The sequence below is a fragment of the Physeter macrocephalus genome, chromosome 9 (assembly GCF_002837175.3).
Source record: "Physeter macrocephalus isolate SW-GA chromosome 9, ASM283717v5, whole genome shotgun sequence".
NCBI classification, from domain to species: domain Eukaryota; kingdom Metazoa; phylum Chordata; class Mammalia; order Artiodactyla; family Physeteridae; genus Physeter; species Physeter macrocephalus.
Window position 1 is genome coordinate 2044133 of NC_041222.1, and position 18017 is coordinate 2062149.

The 18017-nt window shown below is 39.8% G+C and overlaps 1 protein-coding gene across 7 annotated transcripts in view; it reads right to left on the bottom strand.

The window, feature by feature from the left end:
- GAPVD1 (GTPase activating protein and VPS9 domains 1) overlaps window positions 1–16775 on the bottom strand; it is a 67662-nt gene extending 50887 nt beyond the window's left edge. For 4 of the 7 annotated variants that reach the window (XM_055086967.1, XM_007117634.4, XM_007117635.4 and 1 more), the window contains exon 1: window positions 16636–16774. The gene's annotated coding sequence lies outside the window, so the exon portion shown is untranslated. Of the gene's footprint in view, window positions 1–13683; window positions 14126–16635 lie in introns of those variants that run through there. The other 3 variants (XM_007117639.4, XM_055086968.1, XM_028493518.2) reach the window with 2 other exon arrangements.
- Between the last annotated feature and the right edge of the window lie 1242 nt (window positions 16776–18017).

Below are 18017 nucleotides of genomic sequence, written 5' to 3' on the forward strand. Positions count from 1 at the left end.
TGCAGCTCTATTTACAATAGCCAGGACATGGAAGCAACCTAAGTGTCCATCGACAGATGAATGGATAAAGATGTGGCACATATATACAATGGAATATTTACTCAGCCATAAAAAGAACGAAATTGAGTTATTTGTAGTGAGGTGGATGGACCTAGAGTCTGTCATGCAGAGTGAAGTAAGTCAGGAAGAGAAAAACAAATACCCTATGCTAACACATATATATGGAACCTAAAAAAAAAGGTCATGAAGAACCTAGGGGCAAGACGGGAATAAAGACGCAGATCTACTAGAGAATGGACTTGAAGACACAGGGAGGGGGGGAAGGGTAAGCTGGGACAAAGTGAGAGAGTGGCATGGACATATATACACTACCAAATGTAAAACAGATAGCTAGTGGAATAGCTAGATAGCTAGAGAGAAGCAGCCGCATAGCACAGGGAGATCAGCTCGGTGCTTTGTGACCACCTAGAGGGGTGGGATACGGAGGGTGGGAGGGAGGGTGGGAGACACAAGAGGGAAGAGATATGGGGATATATGTATATGTACAACTGATTCACTTTGTTATAAAGCAGAAACTAACACACCATTGTAAAGCAATTATACTCCAATAAAGACGTTAAAAACAAACAAACAAAGAAATGTTGCAGTGGCAATGGAAAGAACAGGACAAATCTGAGAGATACTGGAGATAGAAAATACAAGATTTGCTGACACCTACACAAGGGGAAGGCGAGGTAGAAGTTTGCAACTCTGGTGACAAGGGTTGGGGTGGTGTTATTCACCACAATTTCGTATCATATGAGCAAACAAAAATTGTGCCTGGTATGGTTCTAAGAACTTTACACACTTAATCTTCATAACATCCCTCTGAGACAGGTACTTTGCCACAAAAGAAACTGAGGCTCAGGGGTATTACGTAACTTACATAAGGCCACAGGGGTGAGAGGTGATAGAGCCAGTACACTATTATTATAGTCCTGATCTCTACAAGAATGACTCAGAAATCGTGTGGTTACACAGGTGAATTATTTTTAAGAGGTGCACATTCAAGTACGTAGAAGTAAATTGTTAGGATGTCTGGAACTCACTTGTACATGGCTCAAAAAAACTAAAAGATTTTTTAAATGCAGCAAAATGTAAACCACTGTTGAATCTGGTTGGTGGGTATACGGTGATCACTGTACTACCCTTCAACAGTTTCTCTAAGTTAGAATTTTTCCATTATAAAATGATAGAGGAAAATCCTTTAGAAATTCTCAAACCGTATCCTTCTTGCTGCCTTAATACAATTTAATTCAACAAATACATTATTGACTTTTGTTGGAACCTAGCCAGGTCCCCTAATCTCAAGGAGTTCACAGTCTAATTACAGCCAAAATGCTGTTCAAGATAGGATGCATAAAATGTTCCCAATGACATAGCAAAATATGAACCAATTTATGCAATTCAGAAATTAAAACCTTCAAATATAGCTTCACTTAAAAAAATTAACACATGAAAGTAATGCTCCACCTGATCTATGTAAGAACTCACCTTCTAAACCCTTCAGTGGTCCCAAATGTCTTCAAAGACGTTTTCGTAAAGATATTTTACATAAGGGGACTTCCCTGGTGGTCCAGTGGGTAAGACTCTGCACTCTCAATGCAGGGGGCCTGGGTTTGATGCCTGGTGGGGGAACTAGATCCCGCATGCATGCCACAACTAAGAAGTCCAAATGCCGCAATGAAGATCCCATGTGCTACAACTGAGGCCCGGCACAGCCAAAATAAATAAATAAAAGCCAAAATAAATAAATAAATAAATAAATAAATAAATAAATAAATAAATAAATAAATATAAATATATATATATATATATTTTAAATAAACCCAGAACACTAGATAACTTGCTAAATTTTCCTTCTTTAATCAAGGTCATCAGACTATATGACCTACTACCCACCCCTGTTGCCGTCATATACTATAGTCTCTCTCCTTCCTTCAACACCCCCAAACTCCAATGATCATTTGACCCTACCAAGACTTTCAAGCCATTAATCCTACCACCTTTTTTGCTAACCTTCACTCTCTTCCTGTCTCTGCTTCCCTCCTTACCCAGCTAGCATAAACCCCATGGTCAGTCATTATGATCACTGGCTGAATGTACTCTCAATTTGCCCCCTCACTCGACTACACCTCAATCCCAGTTCAATCCAATGCAGGACTTCCCTGGCGATCCAGTGGTTAAGACTTCGCCCTCCAATGCAGGGGGTGTGGGTTCGATCCCTGGTTGGGGAGCCTAAATCCCACAGGCCTCAGGGCCAAAGAACCAAAACATAAAACAGAAACAATATTGTAACAAATTCAATAAAGACTTTAAAAAAAAAATGGTCCATATCCAAAAATCTTAAAAGAAAAAAAAATGTTCTGCTACTCCTAATTTATACCTGTGTATGAGAAAACCAACACACACAACCATGCTAAATATCACTTTAAACTCATGATCACAAACCCTACACGAGCCCTTACTGATGCATGATATGCACACTATTACTTCCCCAGTCCATCCATCACTTCTCCACTCTCCCAGGCAATTAATTCATACCACCATCTCTCCTCAAATCTCCAGCCTCTTCCCCTCTCCTTATTCTCAGCTCCTTGCTTCCTACTTCACTGAGGAAACTGAAGCATCAGAAGAGATTTTCCTCAGGCTCCCTGCTTCAGTCTTTGCTCTCAGCCTACTCTCAACACAGCAGCCAGAGCGAGCCTGTGAAATCCTAAGTCAAATCACATCACTCCTGTGCTCAAAATCCTCCAAAAGCTTCTTTTCTTGGCTTTCCGTGGTCTGCCTCCACCCCCCCTACCTCTCTGACCTCACATCCTATTACCAGAAGACCATACAACTTACCATCCAAACTAGGACACTACTGAGAGTGAAAGCGGACACTATTAATAATTTCATCGAGACAAGAGACATAAACAAGGACATACGACCACTCTCTTACCAGATCCCTCATTCACTCTGCTCCAGCCATATTCTCCAACATGCCAGGTATACTTGCACCCTAGTACTCTTGTACTTGCTCACCACCCAGGTCTCTCACTTCCTTTGGGTCTTATCAAGAGTCATCTTCTTCAATGAGGTCTTTCTTGGTCACCCTACCTAAAATTCCAACCCCTGCCCTGCCACACACACATACTACCTCTCCCTGCTTTAGTTTTTCTTGTTAGCACTAGTCGTATTATACATTTCACTTATTTATCTTATGTACTGTCCATCTCCCCAAGAAAATGTAAACTCCCTAAGAAGAGGGATTTTTGCCTAATTTCTTCCCTGCTCTATTCACACTGACTAGAATAGAACCCGTCACATCATGAGCATTCAGTAGTACACATTTGCTGAATGAATATATGAATGAAAAAGAGGTATTTCAATAACCTATTCACGTTATTTTCTTTTTTTTCTTTTTTTAAAAAAATATTTATTTATTTATTTTTGGCTGCACTGGGTCTTCACTGCTGCACACGGGCTTTCTCTAGTTGTGGGAATAGGGGGCTACTCTTCACTGTGGTGCATGGCCCTTTGAGACAGGGAACCGCACCTGGAGAAGGGCTACTGACTGCAGATCTGTCAGATACCTTCCTAGTTATTTTCTTTTTTTTCTTTTTTTAAAAAAAATATTTATTTATTTATTTTTGGCTGCACTGGGTCTTCACTGCTGCACACGGGCTTTCTCTAGTTGTGGGAATAGGGGGCTACTCTTCACTGTGGTGCATGGCCTCCTCATCGCAGTGGCTTCTCTTGTTGTGGAGCACAGGCTCTAGGCGCGCGGGCTTGAGTAGTTGTGGCACTCAGGCTCGGTATTTGTGGCTCACGTGCTCTAGAGTGCAGGCTCAGTAGTTGCAGCGCACAGGCTTAGTTGCTCCACGGCATGTGGGATCTTCCCGGACCAGGGCTCGAACCCGTGTCCCATGCACTGGCAGGTGGCTGCTTAACCACTGCGCCACCAGGGAAGCCCAACCTATTCACGTTAGAAACATCATAAGCAGAGGTACAAATAACACAGGAGGAACAGAGGTGTAGTCTTTGATGGACAGGAAAAGAAGAGGTAAACACTATGAAATTATCAATAGATGCTAATTAAAATAAGCACACCGTACTGAAAACATTAAATATACTATGTGGAAGTTTCATGAAAGACTTAAAGGAAAAACAAAAGTGCTCAAAATTTACATTTATTCCTTACTTCTTAGCAGATAATTTCCAAACTCCTTAACCTAATGTTTAAGGGCCAACCCTGCCTTAACCCTCACCTCCAGTCCTATCTCACACTATTTCCCTATATGAACCCTCCTGTTCCAGCAAATCTGTCTTTTCTTTTTTTTTTTTTTTTTTTTTTTTTTTTGGTGGTATGCGGGCCTCTCACTGTTGTGGCCCCTCCCGCTGCGGAGCACAGGCTCTGGACGCGCAGGCTCAGCAGCCATGGCCCATGGGCCCAGCCGCTCCGCGGCATGCGGGATCCTCCCGGACCGGGGCACGAACCCGTGTCCCCTGCATCAGCAGGCGGACTCTCAACCACTGCGCCACCAGGGAAGCCCTCATTTTTATTTTTAATTCACCTTCATGTTTATATTTACATCACCTTATTTGCTCCTTCTAATTTCCAAGGCCTGGCTCAATAAAACCTTCCTTCCCAACCATATGGTCTGCCCCCAGTGGTAAATCCCAACTCTGAACTCTTAAAGCAGTGCTTATCCATACCATTAAATTGGAACTGTTAATTTTTATTTTCATCTTTTTTTCTTTTTTTGGCCGAGGTGTTCGGCTTGCAGGATCTTAGTTCCCCAACCAGAGACTGAACCCAGGCCCTCAGCAGTGAAAGCGCCTAGTCCTAACCACTGGACCGCCAGGGAATTCCCTATTTTCATCTTTAGTGTCTATATCTTGTCCTTCCAGCAAGAATGAAGGGTCCCCTCAAAGGATGAGAACATCTCTTAGATCTATGTATCCCCAACCCCCAATACCACGGCCAAACACAAGAAGTTCTCACATATCTTTGCTAACTTCATTGTCACAAGGTGCTCTGAGAAAAAGAACATAAGTAAAATCAAAGGATTTTTAAATTAACATTAGGCACATTTCACAATAATAGAATTTTTTTTTCCCTGAAATTTGCCAGCATTCTCCAAGTTAGATAATTTCTTTTTGGAGTGGTCAAAAATTGGACTTTGAAATTCTATAAAAGCTCACTTGCATTTGCCACATTTTCTACAAAAATAAAAGCAGGGACTTCCCTGGTGGCACAGTGGTTGGGAATCCGCCTGCCAATGCAGAGGAGACAGGTTCAAGCCCTGGTCCAGGAAGATCCCACATGCCGCGGAGCAACTAAGCCTGTGTGCCACAACTACTGAGCCTGTGTACCACAACTACTGAGGCCCATGTGCCTAGAGCCCGTGAAGAAAAAGAAAAATAAATAAATAAATAAATAAAAGCAATTATACCCATATATGTCAAGTCAGATTTTAAGCTTTTCAACTCATGTTATGAAGACTTATCACTGAGAGCCCAGCAGGGAGATTTTAGTTGAAGGAGTGAAGCACGTGGGGTTTTTGTATCCTTCCAACAACAGCATAGAGGCTGGCAAACCACAGCCTGTGGGCCAAACTCAACCAGTTGCCTACGTGTATAAATAAAGTTTTACTGGAACACAGTCATGCCCCTTTGTTTATGCATTATCTGTGGCTGTTCTCATGCTGCATAGCTAGATAGTTGCCATAGTCCTCCAGAGTCCATATGGCCCACAAAGCCTAAAATATTTACTAGCTGGCCTTTTACAGAAAAAGTCTGTCAACTACTGATAAGCAAGCATACCTACTGTACTACAGAGCATGGAGAGGAAGCACAACCTGATAAGGTGAAATGCGTGAATTAGAAAATACATTACAAGTTCCAAGGAGGATACACATATTATAAATGTTAGCAACTATGCCTGAACAAACCCCTGTGACTCAAAAGAAGGACTCTAAAGTAGGGGGAAATTATTTCAAATGTTTTATGGAATGAGAATCATGTTTCATATTTTCTTTGATGAAAATTTCTAATGAAAAGCATCCCAAGGGACTTCCCTGGTGGCACAGTGGTTAAGAATCCGCCTGCCAATGCTGGGGACATCGGTTTGATCCCTGGTCTGGGAAGATCCCACATGCTGTGGAGCAACTAACCCCATGCACCACAACTACTGAGCCTGTGCTCTACAGCCTGCGAGCCACAACTGCTGAAGCCCTTGTGCCTAGAGCCCGGGCTCCACAACAAAAGAAGCCACCGCAATGAGAAGCCCATGCACTGCAACGAAGAGTAGACCCTACTCGCCACAACTAGAGAAAGCCCACACGCAGCAGTGAAGACCCAAAGCAGCCAAAAATAAAAAAATTAATTAATTAATTCTTTAAAAAAGATCTCATGTGCCACAACTAAGACCCGACGCAGCCAAAGATAAAATAAAAATAAATAATTTTTTTTTTTTTAAAGAGGTAAGGTAGGGAATTCCCTGGCAGTCCAGTGGTTAGGACTCAGTTCTTTCACTGCAGAGGGCCCAGCTTCAATCCCTGGTCGGGGAACTAAGATCCCACAAGCCGTGCAGCGCAGGCACCACCCACCCAAAAAAAGAGGTAGGGTAATTTTTACCATTTCACTAGGACACAATGAGACATACTCCACATCCATCACATGACAGAAGTGACCAAAACGAACCTTTCCATGAAAATAAGTGGGAAATATCAGTCGTAACTAAAGAGGTGAGACAGACAACTTGCTAACATGATGAAACCTACACTTGTAAAAGGCTTATTAAAAGTGAAATTAGGGCTTCCCTGGTGGCGCAGTGGTTGAGAATCTGCCTGCCAATGCAGGGGACACGGGTTTGAGCCCTGGTCCGGGAAGATCCCACATGCCGTGGAGCAACTAAGCCCGAGTGCCACAACTACTGAGCCTGTGCTCTAGAGCCTGCAAGCCACAACTACTGAAGCCTGTGCACCTAGAGCCCATGCTCCACAACAACACAGAAGCCACCGCAACGAGAAGCCTGTGCACCGCGACAATGAGTAGCCCCTGCTCGCCACAACTAGAGAAAGCCCGTACACAGCAATAAAGACCCAACCCAACGTAGCCAAAAAAAAAAATACATATATATATAAACATTTAAAAAAAGATGTAAATGTACTAACAGAGTTCTGGGTATAGCACTTTAAAGTCTCAAACTCAGCACCTTCTGCAAACAGTAGCAAGCTAGGTTTTTTAACATTGCTTTGTTTTTATTATATTCAAGTTGCTTTCTATTTAGGGCAAGAGATGGTAGCCTTTCATTATGGTAGTAACATAAAGCTTCTTTAAAAAAGTCTTTAAAGGTGTCCAAATTTTTTTAAAAAGACATTTTAAATAAACAATAGTATAAGTAGTTCGCAGATTTGGGAAAAATCATGATGTTACTCAAGGATTAAGCATGGTTAACATTGTTATATACTGATGCCTACACCTTGACAGAACTGTCAGTTAATTTTTTTGTTCATTAAACAGGTACATTTCATCATAGTATTTATGTACTATTTATACTAATGTGATATGGGAAAAAAGGACATAACTGCCATTTTTTAATGACCTACTACAATGTTAGCTGTATTTTATCAATCAAATAATTTTAATTTGAATATTTATTTTAATTACCCACCACTTTTAAGGGACCTAACCAATTCATACCAGAGATGGGTGTCCTTTGCAAATTTTTTTTTTTTTTTTTTTACGGTATGCGGGCCTCTCACTGCTGTGGCCTCTCCCGTTGCGGAGCACAGGCTCCGGACGTGCAGGCTCGGTGGCCATGGCTCACGGGCCCAGCCACTCCGCGGCATATGGGATCCTCCCGGACCGGGGCACGAACCCGTGTCCCCTGCATCGGCAGGCGGACTCTCAACCACTGTGCACCAGGGAAGCCCGCAAATATTTTTTTATAAATATAATCATGTTGAATTACAATGATTTGTCTAAATGTGTTTCCCCTTACAAGACTTACCTCCTCCAATGCAGGAATAGTTTCTTATTCATTTTATGTTTTGCTAAATTACATACTCTAAAAATCATTAGGTATTAAAAATAATGAGCTCATCTTTTTCAAAAAAATGGACAGACAAGCACAGTAAGCTTTATTTAACATACATCCTCCACTCATGCATTCAAAAAATGTTTATTAAACACCTACGAAGTGCTAGGCACTGATGAACTGGACAGGTTAAGGTCTGCTCTTGAGGGACCCACATTCTCATAGGGATACATGACATTTTAATGACTTTTTTTTTTTTTTTTTTTTTTTTTTTTTGCGGTATGCGGGCCTCTCACTGTTGTGGCTTCTCCCGTTGCGGAGCACAGGCTCTGGACGCGCAGGCTCAGCGGCCGTGGCTCACGGGCCTAGCCGCTCCGCGGCATGTGGGATCTTCCCGGACAGGGGCACGAACCCGTGTCCCCTGCATCAGTAGGTGGACTCCCAACCACTGCGCCACCAGGGAAGCCCCTCTAATGACACTTTTGAGTCGTTGTCACAGGCTGGATTTCTACATAACCTCTATTTAGAATCCTTTGCCTACTCCTTTTAGTGGTCAGTTGAGTCCCACATAGGCAGTAGGGCCCAGCTCAAACTGAGGAGCCTTTACCAATCTCTTGACTCAGATACTTTCTCATAGACTATTTGCAACAAAATGTTGTTTTCTCAACAAAACTCCAAGTTCCCTAAAGTAGGGACATAGTCACCTTGGTATCCCCATTACTTGGCAGAGGAACTGGCATTTAGCAGGTGCTGAATCAATGTCTGAATTTATTTAAAAATTAATAAATAAGTGACTGAATGATGAAGAGCAATGCTCCAGTTAGGACTCAGCCAAGCTGCTGCCAACTCAGTTCCAAAATAACTGAAGAACAGTAACTAAATTTAAGTTGAAAACATCTACTAACTTCCCAATGAGCATGTTTGAAATAATTATTAATGTACCAAAAAAGATATTTCCTCACACTTAAGAAACGTGTATCATGAGAGGAGGAAAAAATGGAAACAAGTGATACTTTAATATCTTTAGTTGGTATTTTTGAAACAAAAGTAAAACATTGTGGAAAAAAAGAATGGACTTAGTACCAACTATTCCTGGCACACACAGGGAACTGAAAGGTACACTACTTTGAAGATATAAGTATATAATATAAAGCCAGATAGTATCCAAAATTTAAATTAACAGTACAAGACTTCTTGTTATGACAGCAAAACTCCAGACCCTACCAAAAGTGAGTAAATAAAATACAGATGTCAATTTTACCCCCAATACATTAGTTAATTTTCCATAACTGAAAAAGACAAACCACAAAAATAATGAAATTCATTCATAATAAATGGCTTGTGGATTAAGCTCAGATTTTATTAGACCACACAACTGACAGAATATCAAAACACTTGGACAGCTAATATGCATTACTTAGTAAATACTAATGTAATCTCACTATTCCATTCAAAAACCTTGGCTTTTTAAAATATGACTTGAAATCATTACTAATGGGACTGTTAAACAAGATTAAGTTTGAAAGACATTAAATAAGTTATGGTACACCCCTACCATGGAATACTATGTAATTATTAAGAAGGAGGTAGAGGTACATGGAAAGGTATCTACCACGTACCACTAAGTGAAGAAAGCAAACTGCAGAACGATATGCATGGTAAGATCCCAGAGGCAGTACAGGCGTTAAAACACAAACCCCAGAGCAAGACTACTTGAGCTCAAATCTCGGTTTTGCTGCTCACTAGCTAAGCAACCTTTGGCTAATTACTTCTCCTTGCCTTGGTTTCTTCATCTGCAAATGGATGTAAAATTGAAGCTTACTTCGTAACGTATGTTCATAAGTTTGTGAGGGTTTAACAGGTTAACATTATGTAAAGCACTTAGCAAGAACAAGTGTTAACTATAATTTGGGGGGAAAAAAAGAAAAAATCCAAATCATATAGCATATGCATATACATGCAGGGGAAAAAACTTTCATTTTTGCATTGTTTTTAGTTGTTCTTTTTTTAACAAAGAACATTGATTACTTTAGTAATTTAAATTTTTTAAAAAAGGAAAACATAATAAAAATTTGGCACTAAGAGCTCCCCTGCTAAAGATCTGCTAGTACAATTACTTAAACACTCAAGACCAGACAAATTCTGTGAATAATAAAAAATGTGAAATTTTCAAGTCCAACAAAAAGGACACAGTACTTAATTTCTAGGTATAATTCAACAATAACATGCTACACACCAACAAGGAGAACTGCAATGATATTAAAATTATATCCTTTTTTTCCCCAAAGGGAAAATAACACAAAAATATCCACCTAATCTGGAAATGCATATCAGGAACTTTCGTAATTATTTAAACCTTCATTAATTTTATTAGTCTGAAGTGATATACCACCAAATCTAATTTCCTCTTATTCAACAATCTCTAATGACATCTCACTAAGACATATATAAATCTGGAGATCAAGATAAACCAAACAGTTAAAAAAAAACCTAAAACCCTTATAACTCTTGAGAGGAAGATTTCACCACCCACATGCTTTGAGGAAGCTTTGGTCCCCAGCATAAACTTAGCTTCTTCCAAAAATACAGTGGGTGTACAAAACTACCAAACAGAAGAGCAGAAAGAGAACTTTGAGCTTCAGCTGCATTTTTGCTGAGCTGTAATACTGGTAAAGCCTGTTTCAAGATCCAAGGGTACACCCTCAAATTTAAGGAAAGCATGTAAACAGCAGACTGACATGTCTATGTCATCACATTTACCAGAATGGTACTTCATAAAATTACAAATATTTATTATCAAAATTCAAATAGCATTATTATCACTGTGTTCTACCTAAAAGGAACCTTCCAGAACAAAAAAAAGACAAAAATCTTGTTAGTTAAATAGCTTTTCAAAAATAGATAGAAGTCAATAAATGTTAGCAATTACTGTCATTACTGTTATTATGATGTTTTGGAATGATGGAAAAGAAACTTACTCAGAGGGAGACTTACTTAATGAGTTACGTTCTATCAGAATCCAAGTTGGCCCACCACACCCTTGAATAATTAGATATTAAAAGGCACTTTATTTTAGAGAAATCAAAGTTAGATTCCTTGGTTCTAAAGGAGGTAAAGATGAAATAAAGTCTGTGAAAAGAATTAATCTATTCTTTCCTAAGCTTTTCTGACATAGAAATCCATATTTGTAAACATTTTGCAATTCTGCCTTAAGTGCTATGACTTTTAGACCTCATGTATTTTTGTCAGGTAGTCAAGATTTATAAACAGTGAAAGTAAAATCAAGAAATGGGTCAGAGTTCTGCATTAGAAAATGAAAGGAGACAGTTCAGAGTGGGTTAAAAATAGATGACTTTAGCCTAAGACCTAAAAACTTTTAAAATAGATGTATTTGGATAAAATTTATGTTGCTTGGGAAGATAATTTGGTTCTGATCCTGAAAAAAAGGAAACAGGCTAATATCCCAACTAAATTTCTGTCTTTTAAATTTTCCAATATTAATCCTTTCAAAAATTCACAGAAAATAAATTGAAAACATAAATTAGGTAAGGGAAAAAAAAAGAAGAACTGAACATGTTTGACGACATGCTTCCCACTAGTCTCCAGCGTGGGTATACAGGCATTACATGGGAGCAAGACCAAGCAAGCATCTTTTCAGACAGACATCTTAGATCAATGAACAGACATCTTGCCTGTTTTTACAGTTACAGTATGCTTAAAGCCTTATATTTTTTTCTTTTCTTTTTATTGAAGTATAGTTGATTTACAATATTGTGTTAGTTTCAGGTGTACAGCAAAGTGATTTAGATATATAAATCTTTTTTTCAGATTATTTTCCATTATAGGTTATTATAAGATATTGACTATCATTCCCTGTGCTATACAGTAAATCCTGTTGCTTATCTATTTTATGTATAGGAGTCTGTATCTGTTAATCCCATACTCCTAATTTATCCCCCCACCCCCTTTCCCCTTTGGTCAGCATAGGTTTGTTTTCTATATTTGTAAGTCTGCTTCTGTTTTGAAAATAGAGTCATTTGCATTATTTTTAGATTCCACATATAAGTGATATCATATATTTGTCTTTCTCTGACTTACTTCACTAAGTACAATATTCTCTATGTCCACTCATGTTGCTGCAAATGGCAATATTTCATTTGTTTTATGTAGAGCCTTATCTTTTTAAAATGGCTGACAAAAAAGGTGAATATGAAGATAATTTTGGCTTAATACACATAATTTAATTACAGCATTAGTATTAAGTTATATTTTCCTTTCAGGTATAAATACTTATCAATTATCTGGTTCATCTTCAAACTTAAAAAAAAAAGAAAAAATACATTATAGAGACCCTTCAGAAGTCTGTATTTTTTTTTTAAACATTTTCTCAACTGTTCATTTATATATATTAAATATGAGAACTTGAAGTATCAACAGATGTTCACCACTTCTTCTGACCTTTGCGTTGCAGAGTTCAAAACTGGGTTTCAGCTTAGAAACAATGAAAAACTACCCTTCTGAAAATGTTTTTACAAAATCATAATACATATTGAAACATACTTAAAAAAAATCAGGAAATATAGGTAAACATAAAGAAGGAAACGTTAATTATCTATAGTTCTAAAAACCAGAAATCAAACAATTTAGTGTCTAAAGCTTCATCTAAAATGTGTACACAATACAGAAAGTATTGATCCTAGTTCCTTTACAAATGAAAATATCTTGATTAGGATTAAAGAGTTAAGGCCACAAATAATTCTATGCAAACACAAGTTTAGGTAGTTCAAATGTAAAAAAACACATAACTGAAATCCTTCTTACCTAAGAGAAAATTAACTCCAGAGAAGGAAATGTGTGGGTGAAAAAACCATAAAGTTGAAGGGGAAAATTTAATCATTTAAGAAAAAAATTTTTTAAATTTTTTTGGTCTTTCCAAAGCAAGTAAGAAGGATTCCACTTACATCAGACTTTTACCGCCCCCCCCACCAAAAATCACACTTTATCTTGGAGAATCGTAATGTATAACCAACTCCCCAATATACTCACTCCTAAAAAAATAATAATAATAAATAAAAGTGAAACATCTTACAATTGGGAATATATCCACTTTCCCGCTTCAATTTTCTGCAAATATCAGGGGTACTTTTTTCAAATAAACCAATTTAAACTAAAGCACATCAGGTTTAAAGAGTGGCAAATTTTGTATTGTTAGTTTCACCAAATAAAAGTTAATACATATTGTTGCCGTTTCCAGAATGCCATTATCAGGCAGCATCACCTGGTAAATTGCTAAGTGCCATCACTGGAAAGCTGTTCACAAACTCACAGTGGAGCCAACTGGGTGAAGTGGGAAGTGACAACGCTGTGACAGTGGCCAGGAAGGCACCAGAAGAGTAGCACTTGTTTTAAAGTCAGGGATGTGGTATGAAGGTGGAAAAGGACGAAACCAGGTTGAAAGCTGGAACACCAAAAGATAACTACCAATTACTGAGTGAAAGCCATGTTCCTGAGGTTTTACATATATTATTATTTTTGAAGTTAATCCTGTGTGATAGGTATTTATCACCTCCATTTTAGAGCTGAGGAAACAGGATTAGAAAAGTCAAATAACTTACTGCATAATCATTCAGCTATCATGAAGCAAACAAGGAATTCAAACTCTTTTCATTTCCCCAGGCTGCCTCTCTGGTTCTTCAGTATATAGAATTCAGGTTCCCTGTGGGCAATTTCACTGTTGTGGGCTCTAGGAGGGAACGATCCACCTGGAGGCAAATGGTCACATACTATCACCTGGGGAGCCTAGAGTTTTCAGCCTTTGTTTGTCCCAAGCCACCTTTATACATAATCTTTTCTCCCGTTTTCCCTTTTACAGACCTAACACACTGGATGGATGGATGGATGGATGGATGGATGGATGGATGGATGGATGGAAGGAAGGAGAGAAGGAGGGAGGGATGGAGGGAGGGAGGCAAGCTGACTTAGATGTTTATTTGATTTACAAACTCCTCTATCCTTGTCATTGTTCAAGTTGTTCCCTGCACCTGAAGCCCTTCTCCAATATCCCTATAGCTAATCACATCTATGACTGAAGGTCCAGTTCAAATGCCATCTCCACACAGCACTCCCCAGTCTCCCACTCTCTCATTCAGTAGTAGTATCTCCAATCTAAATTCTCCTGACCCTTTATGTATAAAATAAATATACAAATAATATGATGCCAGACAGATATATGCTATAAATAAAATAAAGGGGCAGGGGAGAAAGAATGACCAAGGGGGTAGTGTAAGGACCCAGAAAGTATCAGGTAAAACCTCTCCAAGGCAGTGATTTGTAATACGGTGTGTTTAATTCAACACAAACTATTTCGGCACCAATATCTGTTTCACAAAATACTCTTCTTCAATTCTCCATACCCTCCCCTTAATCTTTTCCAGAAATAGTCTGCCACAGTGGTTTTTCATTACTGCTATTATTTTAGAGGAAAAAAAAAATCTCACACAAGATGTTGACAGGTGCTTTACAAACAGGTGCAAATTTCAAATCACGAATATTCTGAAAAAAATGTTAAAAGTGATTTGTCAGTGAGAAGTCTGATGCCAAAATGAAGCTGAACTACAAGAATTTAAAATGGAATTTCAAGAAAATGACTTAGCAACTCTTCAACTCTATAATCTGCACGTTTACTTTCTATCATATATGAAAAGAAGAATGGCAATAGGAAAATATACTTGAAGAGAGATCCTGCAGTTTTTCACTTAAGGATAGATGGGGACTTCCCTGACAGTCTGGAGCGTTCACTGCCAAGGCTGGGGTTCGATCCCTAGTTGGGGAACTAAGATCCCACAATCCGCACACAGCACAGCCAAAAAAAAAAAAGACAGAAAAATTAAAATATCCTCACCCCTTTAAAAGCCATACTATCTACATGACTTAAAGAAAACCAGCACATGCTAAAATTTTCTTTCACAGGCTTATACAAGAGCTTGGAGGGCTCAACCCCTTCAATCACTTGGAACTAGGAGATGCCTTAACACAAAAACCTAAGGGCCAAAGTACTCACTTCCCTTTCTTCCTCAGATTATTTTGCCGATTCTCCAGTACCCTGAAAGAAATATCTAGTCTATTCTATCTTTCAAAACTATAACTCTGATCCCAGTCAAATCTTTTCTCTTACTTCCCTGATTACAAAATTCCCTCTTTTATCTACACTATCGTCCTATCTGCCTTGACTTTTTTCTTATCTAATGAGAAAAATATTCTTCCAGGCAGACTTACAGATCCCCAAAACTTATTTCTACTTCAGGAATTCTTAATCTTTTTGTGCCATGGGTCTCTTTGGTAGTCTGGTAAAGCCTATGGACCCCTTCTCAGATTGCTTTTAAATGCATAATTAAATATATGCAATTACAAAAAAAACTAATTATACTGAAAATTAGCAAAACAATGAAAAAACCCTGATATTGCAATATATACACACCTTTATTATCACATTAAGTAACAAGATCTAACAGTGGATTCAGTCATACCATAATTCAAAAAAATTATGAGCATAAATGATATTTTTAAAATGTTTATTGGAGTATATCACAAATGATATTTTGAGATATCTGCAAAAACTGTAAACATGACACAAAAATATCTGTAATTTTTATTGGTGACAAAGTCACAGGCATTGCTAATTCTACTGCGGTTTGTTGCTTACATTCATAATTGAAGGAAATGATAATACAGTTATCAGATAATAAAAATAAAGACGTGATTTTATCCCCATTCTAGTTCAAGAAGCCCCTGATTTCTATCCACCAACTGGTGAATCCCAGATTAAAAATCCTTTCTAGTTCAAAACCTTGCTCAAACTGATTTTTGCCACAAATTTTAAAATAAAAACACTGATTTCTCCTTTGATCTAGCTCTCATCTGAACATACCACCATGCCTCCCTGTTTTTACGCAGATGTATACACATAACCCTGTTTATTTCTATGACTTGCCTATCCAGCACCCAGTTAAATTTTGCCAGTCAATAAAAGGCGAAATTGAAGGAAAGGAGATGGAAGCAACCAACAGCTCCTCACTTACAGACCTCCAACAGGAAGTGGAAAGATGCCAAGTATGGTGTGTACGTTTTTGGTAGGTGGGCTCCCCGACCCGTGAGTCCAGCTTGTCAAGAGTCTCCGAAGCAAGACATCTTCACCAGCGGCACTCAGAAGACATTCCACCTCCTCCTCGCCTCCCATACTCAGTTCCCTGGCTGCCAGGTCGCTCGCCTCTGGCTCTCACCCGAAGCCACCCCGCGGTCCTCCTGTCTCTTCCCATCCCATCCCCCACGCGTCCCTCCCTCCAGTCCGCCCCAGGCTGCCCTGGCCCCTGCGCGCCGCCACATCTCTCCCCTGGACCTAACCATGTGCCCCCACCCCCACTTCTCCCCTCACTGCACGGAAGGGCCCAGGGGTCAGCTGGACCCGGCGGCCCACCGTCAGCGCAGGCTGCGGCCCTAGGCCGAAGCAGCACGGCCGCCAGGCAAGGAGCCGCGCACTCCGCGCAGCTGGATCGGGGACATGCACTCACCAAGAAGACCATGCGGAGGAGGGCACCGAGCTCTGCGCAGGACCGCCACTCGGCCTCGGATCCGTTGCCCTCGCGGCGAACTGCCACCGCCGCCGCCGCCGCCGCCGCCACCGCCGCCGCTACTCGCTAGTTGGCTTCCCTGCGTCCTGCGGCGGCGCTGCCGCCACGCCATGGCGCGTGCGCGGCGCCGCGGGGGCCCCTGGGACTAGTAGTTCAGGCAGGCAGCCAGCGGTGCCTCTTCCGCTTTTACCACCCAAGTCCGCGGCAGGCTGGAGCCGTCTTGAGCTGCTGGGGTACCGCGAAACGGCTTCCGGAAAATTGTTCACCAAACACTCGCCCTTGCTTCCGCGTACGGTACTGCTGGATGTGAATAATCCGGCTGAGCAAGTATGTGTAAAGTAAAACAATTTAGAGCATTTATGTTTTAGATAACAAGTGTCACTTGGCCAGAACCCATCATTTGAAACACACACACCCACACACCCCTCTTCTTCCTTTCTGTCAAAAGGGTCATTGTGTTATCTGGATTTTCAGTCTTAAACCTGATTTCCCACTCCTTTTATCAAATTTTACTTGACCATACAGTTTTTTAGGTCGATTGACAATTTATCTAATACAAATTTTTTTATAAAAACAATTCAGATATATTCAAATATAAAGTTAACTGAGCTGAACAGTCCTAGAAACCTTAGAATTGCAAGACAGCTTAAAGGTCATTAGTCCACCTCCGGCCCAGGCAGGAATTTCCTCTTGTACACTCCAGCCAGATAGTCATCCAACTTCTATTTCAAACAGTTCAAATTTCAGGGTGCTCACTTCCTTAAGTAAGGAGACCTGGTCAACTGCTGGGCAGCGTTAAATGTTAGAAAGTTCTTCTGCTGAACCAAAATCTACTTCCCATTTACTTTCTTCCATTGCTAGTTGTTATGCTGCCTGGAGCAATATAGAATGTTTTCCACTTGACAGTCTTTCAAAAAATTGAACACAATGATTATATCCTCCAACACTAGGAGTCTCCAGACCAAAAAAAAAAAAAAAGGCGTCAGTTTTGCAACAATTTCAGATCTGATTCAGCTCCCAGACTGCTTTCCATTCAGTCATCCTCCTTGATGTATTATCTTTAAAAATTGTCAAAATTTGCCTCAGATATATAGCCTGTTTTATTTATTTTATTTATTTTTAAGTTTTGAGTTGATGTTGCAGACTCAGAGAAGAATGCCTGGATTCATTCTTTTTTTTTTTTTTGTTTTTTTGGTAGAAGATGTTGGGGGTAGGAGTTTATTAATTTTATTTTTGCTGTGTTGGGTCTTCGTTTCTGTGCGAGGAGGGCTTTCTCTAGTTGTGGCAAGCGGGGGCCACTCTTCATCGTGGTCGGGCCTCCC